The following is an 8,903-nucleotide window of genomic DNA, read 5'->3' as shown; positions in this document are numbered from 1 at the left end:
GACCCTTTGGAAAGTAATATCCCAATACAAGAGTGCCCTGTGCCTGGGGACAAGCATTAACTCGGGAGTCCTGTAGAAAGCACTCAAAAAGAGCAAAGGATCACCGGGGGGGGGGAAATTGCGGGAATCGGGGCGTTAGGGTCGGGGCTTAAGTCCCCAGACCCAGGACAGCCATCCCTGGCTCAGAGCCAGAGAGAGTGCGGCAGAGAAACCAGGTCATGGTCCCTGAACCACCAGAGCGCCTGAGAGTGTGTGGGCTCCCATGAGGGGCTGGGAGCCTCGCCAGCCAACAGAAGCACAGCCTTTTGGCAGTCCCCATGCGAGTGCCCTGCCATGTCATCAGAGTCCAAGTCGTGCCCCGTGCCCCTGAGAGAGGTGCACACAGGCGCCAGCCAGGTGCTCTCAGAGGGGCAAGATCAGGCACTTCCAGCCCGGGCCAGCTGGAAGATCTCAGTGTGCGATTGCTGCTTGGAACTTCTCTGGCAGTCTGGAGCTTCCCAGCTGCCATGGTTTTGGGTACAAGCAAAAAATCCTGAGTCCCCAGGGACTGCGACTGGGAACCTGCTCTGCCAGCGGCCAAGGGGGGATTTATTTGGGCTCTGCAGCCAGACTGAGGCTTCTCTCTGAGAGGGAGGTCAGGGTGCAGTTTGCTTTCCTCTAAACCTACAAAAACCATCAAAAGCGGTCAAGGAGAGAGAGAGAGAAAAAAAAAAGTGAACAAGTATAAAAACCTCCAGAGAACAAAAGCCTGAAAAATATAGTTTCCTCAGAGCCCACCCCCTTGAGAGGGGCTGGAGAACTTAACTGAGAGAACATCATTGACTGAAAACCCACGTGGCAGACCCCTCCCCCAGAAAACCAACCAGGAAAGGAAAAAAAAAAAAAAAAAAAGACGACAAGAGATAAAAACATATGTTTATAAAAAATAAAAAATTAAAACTTAAAAAAAAAAAAAGACGACAAGAGAACAACCACCACTACTTCATAGGACAATTTTTATTATTAATTCGATTCCACTATTCTGGCTCATTTTTTTTACATAGTTAATTTTTTATTATTATATAGATAATTTTTTAACCTATTTACCATCACAGTGAGATGTCCAGTACATCAAATACCATAATAACCTTCTAATCTGAACTTTTTGATACATACACCTGTGTTTTCCTTTTGCATTTCTATTTTTTAAATTTCTTTTTTTTAAATTTTAGTTTAGTTTAGTCTAGTTTATTTCTTTTTTTAATTTTTATTTTCTAATATTCATATAGAGTTAAACTTCAAGGTAATCCCCTTTCCCTAATCAATGCCACCCCTAGAGGTAAACCAATTCTTAATCCCCCATTTTCTTAGGAAAGTTGAGTCCTTTAACAAAGATATCAAGATACATCCAGGAAGAATCAAAACAACCTTCCTCACCCACACAGAGAATTTACAACCACTCTCCCATCTTTTTCTTCCACCAGTATTTCTGTGTTTTTGTGTTTGCCCTGATAGTATATAAATCATACACTCAGGGTTCTTTTTGACGAGGTTCTTCCTTTATTTGCATATATATATATATACATATATATATATGCAAATATATATATATATTTTTTTTTTCTCTTGTCATATACTTTTATCAGTCTTTTTGTATGTCTGTGTCTGTTTGTATACTTCATAAATCTTACTGGGGGCCCATTTGGGCTAAACCTTCTCTTTTATCTCACCTTTCTTTCCTGCCTCTCTCCCTCTCTCTCTTTTTCTTTTCCTTTTCTTTTTCCTCTCTCTCATTTGGGTGGGGAACCCTGATTGCTCAGAAGCATTCCAGGGTGCACCTTGACTGCACCATAGTCGATACACCCAGCTACACTCGTTCAGCCATCTCTCACCAAAATGACTAGGAGGAGGAATGCCCAAGAGAAGAAAAATGCAGAGGATGGACCTTCTGCAACAGAGCTAACAGCTACAAAAATAGACAATATGTCAGAAAGATAATTCAGGCTAACAATTATCCAAGTAATAGCTAGGTTGGAGAAAGCCATGGGTGACCAAACGGAATTGATTAGGGGTGAACGGAAAATGACCAGAGATCGTGTTTTCAATATTAGGGAAGAGCTGAAAGATACCAGGGATGAGCTTCACAATGCTCTCAATGAGTTCCAATCTAATCTAAATTCTCTCAATGCTAGAGTAACTGAGACAGAAGATAGAATTAGTGATCTGGAGGACAAACAGATAGAGAGAAAGGATCAGGAGGAAGCCTGGAACAAACAGCTTAGAAGCCACGAAAACAGAATCAGGGAAATAAATGATGCCATGAAACGTCCCAGCGTCAGAATTATTGGAATCCCTGAAGGGGAGGAGAAAGAAAGAAGCCTAGAAGATATAGTGGAACAAGTTCTTCATGAAAATTTTCCAAATCTCGTGAATGGAACCAGCGTTTATGTACTAGAGGCCGAAAGGTTTCCCCCCAAGATTACAGATTCTCGAAAGTCCTCCAGACACCTAATAGTAAGAATGAAGAATTATAATTGTAGGCAGAACCTCTTGAAAGCAGCTAGGACAAAGAAGATCCTTACATACATAGGAAAGCCCATCAGAATAACGTCAGACCTGTCCACAGAGACGTGGCAAGCCAGAAAGGGCTGGCAATATATATTCAGAGCACTGAATGAGAAGAACATGCAGCCAGGAACACTTTATCCAGCAAGACTGACATTCAAAATGGATGGAGAGATAAAAAGTTTTCAGGACCGGCAAGGCTTAAAAGACCAAGCCGATTGTGCAGGTAACGAGATTGAAGCAGTGATCAAAAACCTCCCAAAAAACAAGAGCCCATGACCTGATGGATTCCCTGGGGAATTCTACCAAATTTTCAAAAAGAAATAACACCTATTCTCCTGAAGCTGCTTCAAAAAATGAAGCAGAAGGAAAACTTCCAGACTCTTTCTATGAAGCCAGCATTACCCTGATCCCCAAACCAGGCAAAGACCCTACCAAAAAGGAAAATTTCAGACCAATATCACTGATGAATATGGATGCTAAGATTCTTAACAAGATCCTAGCCAACAGGATCCAACAGCACATTAAAAAATTATCCAACATGACCAGGTGGGGTTCATTCCTGGGTACAAGGATAGTTCAACATTTGCAAATCAATCAATGTGATAGAACAAATTAATAAGAGAAGAGAGAAGAACCACATGGTCCTCTCAATTGATGCAGAAAAAGCATTTGACAAAATCCAGCATCCGTTCCTGATTAAAACACTTCAAAGTATAGGGATAGAGGGAACATTCCTGAACTTCATCAAATCTATGAAGGACCCACAGCAAATATCATCCTCAATGGGAAAAAGCTGCGTCCTTCCCGTTGAGATCAGGAACACGACAGACAAGGAAGCCCACTCTCACCACTCTTGTTCAACATAGTATTAGAAGTCCTAGCAACAGCAATCAGACAACAAAGGGAAATAAAAGGTATCCAAATTGGTAATGAAGAATTCAAACTCTCTCTCTTCACAGATGACATGATTCTTTATATGGAAAACCCAAAAGACTCCACCCCCAAACTTCTAGAACTCATACAGCAATTCAGCAATGTGGTAGGATACAAAGTCAATGTACAGAAATCAGTGGCTTTCTTACACACTAATAATGAAAACACATAAGGGAAATTAGAGAATCGATTCCATTTACTCTAGCACCAAGAACCATAAGATACCTGGGAATAAACCTAACCAAAGAGGTAAAGGATCTGTACTCGAGGAACTACAGAACACTCATGAAAGAAATTGAAGAAGACACAAAAAGATGGAAGACCATTCCATGCTTTTGGATTGGAAGAATAAACATTGTTAAAATGTCTATACTGCCTAGAGCAATCTATACATTTAATGCCATTCCGATCAAAATTCCACCAGCATTCTTCAAAGAGCCGGAGCAAATAAGCCAAAAATTTGTATGGAATCAGAAGAGACCCCGAATCGCTAAGGAAATGTTGAAAAACAAAAATAAAACGGGGAGCATCACATTACCTGATTTCAAGCTTTACTACAAAGCTTTGATCACCAAGACAGCATGCTACTGGCATAAAAACAGACACAAAGACCAGTGGAACAGAGTAGAGAGCCCAGATATGGACCCTCAACTCTATGGTCAAATAATCTTCGACAAAACAAGAAAAAATATCCAGTGGAAAAAAGACAGACTCTTCAATAAATGGTGTTGGAAAAACTGGACAGCTATACGTAGAAGACTGAAACTTGATCATTCTCTTACACCGTACACAAAGATAAACTCAAAATGGATAAAAGACCTCAACATGAGACAGGAATCCATCAGAATCCTAGAGGAGACCCTAGGCAGTAATCTCTTCGATATCAGCCACAGCAACTTATTTCAAGATATGTCTCCAAAGGCAAAGGAAACAAAAGCGAAGATGAACTTTTGGGACTTCATCAAAATCAAAAGCTTCTGCACAGCCAAGGAAACAGTCAAGAAAATAAAGAGTCAACTGACGGAATGGGAGAAGATATTTGCAAATGACAGTACAGTCAAAAGGTTGATATCTAGGATTTATAATGAACTCCTCAAATTCAACACACACAAAACAGACAAGCATATCCAAAAATGGGCAGAAGATATGGGCAGACATTTCTCCAATAAAGACATACAAATGGCTATCAGACACATGAAAAAATGTTCATCATCACTAGCCCTCAGGGAGATTCAAATTAAGACTACATTGAGATATCAACTTACACCGGTTAGAATGGCCAAAATTAGGAAGACAGGAAACAACATGTGTTGGAGAGGATGTGGAGAAAGGGGAACCCTCTTACACTGTTGGTGGGAATGTAAGTTAGTGCAGCCACTTTTGAGAACAGTGTGGAGATTCCTCAAGAAATTAAAAATAGAACTTCCTTATGACCCTGCCATTGCACTCCTGGGTATTTACCCCAAAGATACAGATGTAGTGAAAAGAAGGGCCATCTGTACATCTGTACCCCAATGTTTATAGCAGCAATGGCCATGGTCGCCACACTGTGGAAAGAACCAAGATGCCCTTCAACGATTGAATGGATAAGGAAGATGTGACCCATATACACTATGGTGTAGTATGCCACCATCAGAAAGGACGAAAACCCATCTTTTGTAGCAACATGGATGGCACTGGAAGAGATTATGCTGAGTGAAATAAGTCAAGGAGAGAGAGTCAATTATCATATGGTTTCACTTATTTGTGGAGCATAAAAAGTAACATGCAGGACAAGGGGAGATGGAGAGGAGAAGGGAGTTGGGGGAAATTGGAAGGGGAGGTGAACCATGAGAGACTATGGACTCTGAAAAACATTCTGAGGGTTTTGAAGGGGTGGGGGGTGGGAGGTCGGGGTACCAGATAATGGGTATTATAGAGGGCACGGATTGCATGGAGCACTGGGTGTGATGCAAAAATAATGAATACTGTTATGCTGAAAATAAAAAATAAATTAAAAAAGTTTACAGGAACATATGCGTCTCCATATTTATTGCAATATTGTCTATAATATATAAATAATGGAAAGAGACCAAATCTCTATCAACTGATGAAATGATAAAGAAAGTGCAGTGTTCACACCCACACTCATACACATGGGAATATTGCTCAGCGATAAAAAGTGATGAAATGAAGAAGAAGGTATGGTGTGTTTGTGTGCATATACACACATTGAAATATTATTCAGCCATAAAAATGAATAGAATCTTGCCATTTGCAAAGATGTGAATGGAGTTAGAGAATCTTATGTTAAGCAAAATAAGTCAGAGAAAGACAACTGTCATACGATTTCCCTCATATGCGGAATTTAAGAAGTAAAACAAATATTCATAATGGGAAAAAAGAGAGAGTCAAACCAAGAAACATTCTCTTAACTATGGATAGCAAACAGATGGTTACAGGAGGTGAGGTGGGTGGAGGAATGCTTTAAATACATTAGGATTGCACTTCTCGTGATAAGCACTAGATGTTGTATGTACGTGTTGAATCACTAATTGTATGCCTGAGACTAATATTACATTGTATATTAAGTCATAACTAAAGAAGAAATGAAAACAAATAAATAAAAACACTCATTCTTTATTTCTCTTATACCTTAATGCTTTTGCCATAAATTACATGTTTGAAATAAAACAACTTTTACTTAAAAAAACAAAAAGAAAACACTTTTATTGTGTAATTCTGATTCTTAAAAAAATCTCATCAATTTCACATAATTTGTTTTATATTTGTGTTTATCTGTTCATTTTTAAATTTTTAATTATTTATTTCATTCTTCTTAATAGAAATGATTTTTTTTTAATGGGAACCCAAGGTGTGGTTACAATTACATAGTCTGACACACACACACAAAAAAATATAGGTGATCAGTAGTTGGAAAGTTACAAAACGAAGGTAACACTGGGTACAAGAAGAAAAAATTGTAGAACTTCAGGAGCCAAGCTAATACTGCCTCTCATGATCCTGTCTTTTCTCACTGGAGTCCATCTTGCCAGAGATAAAGCCACATCTCCCCACTGTCTCAGCCCCCTTGGAAGCCTCCACAATCCCCACCTTGGCCATGGCCATGGTAGCCACCCTGAGCATAGCCTCCATGATGATCATGTCCATAATTACTTTCATTATGAGAACCTCCTAATCCCCTTCCTGAGCCATCTGATTTAGAGGTCTTACACCAGTTGCCTTATTCCTCCAAGAGAAATTCATGTTCTCACATACAGGATTAGGACACTTGAGGTCATTAGGTCACTGATGTCTGCCATGACCACCACCTCCACTAAGGAATCCTCTGCAGCTCCCACCACCTGCTATCACCTCCATTGCTTCCATGGCCCAGGGGTCCTCACCATCAGCCTCTACAACCATTGTCACTGTCCTGTTTGAAGTCTGTTCACTGAGTAATAAATGAGGCCTTGATAGGATTCCCAGAAAATTATCTACCATCAAACCTGTCAATAGCTGCTTTAGCAAAAAGTGGGTCATCATATGATACTGTTGCCTCTCTTTTCAGCTTTCCTTTTTTCCCTGTCTGTGCACAGATTAATCATGGGCTATCTTATTTTCTTATTTGTTTCGATAATGCCAATCAGCCACAGATTCAATTTTAACATTTTCATCCAAGCCTTGTATGAAGATGGAATTGTTGTTTGAATTATTCTGCTTAAAGTCATGATGTGATCCTTGGTCCTAAGGGCCACCAAATTTACTGAAACCAGCATGGTCACTTCTGTCCATGCTGCCTCTGCCTTCACAGCTTTCTTCACAGCCACCTCTAGGACCTTCGGGTTCATAACCACCACTGCTGTAGTTGCCACTGTTCCATCTACAACCCCCACTGTCCTGCTGGCCTCCCCTGTTGCCACTTCCACCATCACTCTTGTCCTGATTGTCATAACCACTGCTGCCACCACTCATGGAGGACTGATCTTCGCCAGTTACCTCCATCATCCCTTCCATCACCACCTCCACTGCTACTGTTGCATTGGTTCTGTTGCCTATAGCCTTGAAGGAAATTATAGGAGCTTTGCTGCTGTCCATAGCATTACAGCTGTCCACTATAGCCAGCCTATTGAACATAGCCCACTCTGGGGCTTCCCATAGCTATTTCTCTGAGAACCACTACTATATCTTCTGAGGTGCTGCTAGTGGCTGTATGTTGGCCCTAGCCAAGATAAGAGGACTGTTGCCCATAAAATGACTGATAACACTGACTACTTCCATAGCCACCAGTTGAACAACATCCCTGGGGAGCTGACTGAGGGCCGTAGCCTATGTTCTGTGTCTGCCCATAAGAAGAACCATAGCTGCTCTAGCCATAGCCTGAAGTGCCTGCTGACTGGCTGTAATCACTGTAACTTTGTTGTCCATAGGGCCTATTTCTTTGCTGGGAATAACTCTGTCCAGGCTGGGTGGACTAGGTCCAATGGTTTGGGTTGTTTGTTGGGTGTTGTCATTTGAGGTCATGTCCACCCACACACAAACAGACTGACAAGGAACAAGATTCCAACACCATAGAGCAAGGAGCCTGTTTTTTTTTTTTTCCTTGTTTTTATTTGTTTGTTGTTTGTTTGTTTGTTTTTGTTAATTTAAATGAAAATAACATTTTCAGCTAGGGGTAAAAAATTGAAATGGTTGCTTGATTAACTTTATTTATTATATTTTTAAATTGATATTTTTTCCTTTATAGATAGGCACAAAAATATTTATTAAGGTTATTACATCTTCTAGTCATATATTCACTTATTCATTTCTGCAAAATGCCAGCCATTAAGAATTCCTTCCTTGTAGGAGTTCCTGGGTAGCTCAATGGGTTAAAGCCACTGCCTTCAGCTCAGGTCATGATCCCAGGGTCCTGGCATCGAGCCCCACACTGGGCTCTCTGCTCAGGGGGGAGCCTGCTTCCTCCTCTCTCTGCCTGCTTCTCTGCCTACTTGTGATCTCTGTCTGTCAAATAAATAAACAAAATCTTTAAAAAAATAAGAATTCTTTCCTTGTAATATCTTTCTATAAGGTCATAAAATTTCTCTTTTTTACCTTGGAGAAAAAGCCTTGTTTTCTGGCATTTTATCAATCAGAATTTATCTCCTAATCTATTTAAGCATTTTTATTGGTATCTTGCAATCTTACAAACCTCTAATTTAGTACACTTCACTGTGGAAGTTACTGGCAATAGAGATTCCTAGAGGATTCTGATTTAGCTCTTGCTGTTTAATGCAGGATTTATATGGTACTCAGGTGATTTAGTATTATAGGTAAACTGTTGGAGTCTAAAAATTATGATATGTTTGTAGCCAAATATTACCTAGCTTTATGATCTTGGACAAATTAATCTCTCCAAACTTTCATCTATAAAACATGGATAGCAACATATTTCTCCTCCGCCT

At 40.1% G+C, this 8,903-nt stretch overlaps 1 pseudogene; it reads right to left on the bottom strand.

The window, feature by feature from the left end:
- Nucleotides 1–7,387: 7,387 nt before the first annotated feature.
- LOC116583539 lies at nucleotides 7,388–7,983 on the bottom strand (annotated as a pseudogene).
- Between the last annotated feature and the right edge of the window lie 920 nt (nucleotides 7,984–8,903).

The sequence above is a fragment of the Mustela erminea genome, chromosome X (assembly GCF_009829155.1).
Source record: "Mustela erminea isolate mMusErm1 chromosome X, mMusErm1.Pri, whole genome shotgun sequence".
Classification (NCBI taxonomy): Eukaryota; Metazoa; Chordata; class Mammalia; order Carnivora; family Mustelidae; genus Mustela; species Mustela erminea.
Note: the sequence above shows the minus strand (reverse complement) of the source record. Positions and strands in the feature narration are given on the sequence as shown.